Source organism: Octodon degus, unplaced genomic scaffold, assembly GCF_000260255.1.
Source record: "Octodon degus isolate 3935 unplaced genomic scaffold, OctDeg1.0 scaffold00099, whole genome shotgun sequence".
Lineage (NCBI taxonomy): Eukaryota > Metazoa > Chordata > Mammalia > Rodentia > Octodontidae > Octodon > Octodon degus.
In genome coordinates, this window is record NW_004524675.1 from 6,278,881 (window position 1) to 6,281,504 (window position 2,624).

Consider the following 2,624-nt stretch of genomic DNA (forward strand, 5'->3'; position numbering starts at 1 on the left):
TTATCAACCTTGAATACATGTAATGTTTTTAATTTCTTTCTCCAAAGTGTTTTATTCCAATGGAGACCTGCAAAATACGAAAAGTAAGCAGCTGTACTCTCAAGCCGAAATGTCACTCTAAAAGCTTATAAATTCACAGGTGGAGCCTTGGGGAGGTGAGGGTGGACTAATTCACAGGTGGATTAGTTGTGAATTAGTCTAAGGCTGCATGGACTAATTCACAAGTGGATTAATCCATTGAAAAGTGCATGATTTGAAAGCATTCTTGGGAGAAGATAGAAAGTCAGAAAGTGGAACTTAATTGTAGGGAATGGGTCATAGTGGGCAGTGAACTTGGAATTCAGAGGTTACATCTGTTACACAGCTCCCTCCCTTTCCCTGTCCCCCAGGAAACAAGCTGCTTTCTGCCACAACCAGCTCCTTGTTAGGAAGTCTGGCCTCACCAGGACTGCAGCAGCAAACATGCTGAATGACCATGGCTGAAAAGTGCCTGAATTCATGAGCTCAAATAGACTCCTCCTCTTTAAAATTGCTTTTATTCTTTCAGTATTTTGTCACAGGGACAGGAAGGTCTCTATCACAAAAATTTGGCCTAAATGGGAGCATGAAGGGGGGCCTTGAAGCAGAAAAAACAGAGTATGGATTTCTGTTTTCCTTAGCTAGAGGAGTGAAAGAGGAACCTGGTATCCTGTTGAGTGAAACGTGGAGATGTTACTTAATGAACTGGTGCAGATTCTTCTGGGAAAAATGCAGGTTAGTGAAAGCTATGGATACATAACCCGTAAGTAATGAAAGGCAAAATAATGTCAAATTAATCTAAGTGGCTGGAATGTTGACAGTTTCCATTTATTATAATTTTTTAATAAAATGTGATGAATATTATCAGACAAGATATATGAGGATATTTTAACATGAAGTAGGAAAAAGTCAAAAGAAACATGAGAAATGAGAAGCATTATTAGATTTTGCAAGGTATTTCAAACAGTACCATTGTTTTTAATGTGTAGAAAGCAATTGTATTTTCTTACCAGGAAGAATACATATTAGTAAATAAATAGTCCTTACAGTGGGAAACAAAAAAACAAAAAAAAAAACAAAAAAAAAAAAAGAAAGAAAGAACATACCTAAAAATAAAGCCAGTGAGATCGTGTGGGAAGAGCTGCCGCAGGCGCTCCTGGCTCGGTGCGGCCCGCGGCAATCCGTGGAGGAACGCGCTGCAGAGCCACCGTCGTGCCTGGGCACCTACGGGAAGACTTCGGTTGCGCGGTCTCCAACCCATTGAACCAGATATTTGACGACAAATCGGACCCCTTCGAGGTGCTGAAGGCAGCGGAGAACAAGAAAAAAGCAGCCTGCAGGGGTGGCGTTGGGGGTCCCGGGGCCAAGAGCGCGGCTCAGGGCGGGCGCAGAACAACCCGCAGCCGCCAAGCAGCTGTGCAGGGGCCGCGAAGGCCCGCAAGAGCCCGCTGCCGGCCGGGTGTGGGCTGGTGGACGCAAGAGGAGGCGCGGCCGGCCGAGATGCTGAAGAAAGAGGGAAAGACGCGTTGGAAGAAGACCTGATCAGCAGCTTCAGGGGAAGGGGAAATATTCCATAGGAGACAGGGGGAAGGGAATATAATCCATTGGAGACAGGGGGAAGGGAATATAATCCATAGGAGACAGGGGAAAGGGAAATAATCCGTAGGAGACCAGGACGGCCACCACCTCGTGAAAGAAGATTTGAAAAACCACTTGAAGAAAAGCGTGAAGGAGGAGCATTTTCAACTGACAGACTCATTACTGGCCGGCCTATTCGAGGGCGAGGTGGCCTTGGCAGAGGGTGAGGTGGCAGTGGCCGTGGCCTGAGCAGAAGAGAAGGGTTTGATGCTCATGGCAAACGTGAATTTGGTAGCACAGTGGCAGCGACAGAGGACAAAAGAGGAGGTAGTGGATCGCACAACTGGGGAGCTGTCCAAGAGGAATTAACTGACCTGGATCCATGAAATGTGACTAGGAGACACCTGACGGTGGAGATCGTCCCGTAGCAGACACTGAAAATCAAGAGAACGAAGTTGAGCAGGTTAAGAAAGAGGATCCAATAGAGATGACTACGGATGAGTAGAAGGCGATCCAAAATAAAGACCAGGCGAGAGACCAAACGAAGGTGCTGATGGGCAGTGGAAGGAGGGATTTGCCCTTCATAAATCAAAGACCAAAGAGGCTCACTCTGAGGACTCTGTGATGGACCATCACTTCCGGAACCCGCAAATAATACCACTTCTCAGCTGGAGAACTACTCTGGAGACCCCGGCAGCCCCGGACGTGGGCGTGGGGGGGCGTCCGAACCCCGGCAGCGGGACTGTCAAGTCCAGTGCTCTGCTCCGGATGGGGACGACCCGGAGGCCTTCGCAGCTCTGGCCTAACTGGTTCCTCCGCGGACCCTCTTGTTCAGAGCTTCGTTCATGCTTAAGGATCCCAAACTACTAAGAAATTTTAAAAAGGGGGGAAAAAGATTGTCATTCATACCACTGACGCCTAAAGACTGAATTTTGTCTGTTTTGAAAATGAACTTCTCTCGATACACAAAAGATAACAAGTATGGTTGACAGTTTTATATGTAGAAATGTATTGGTCACACTGATGTT

General features: G+C 46.8%; 1 pseudogene; it reads left to right on the forward strand.

Annotated features, from left to right (window-relative positions):
- The first annotated feature begins 708 nt into the window (after positions 1-708).
- On the forward strand, positions 709-2,402 carry LOC101572046 (annotated as a pseudogene).
- Positions 2,403-2,624: the final 222 nt, after the last annotated feature.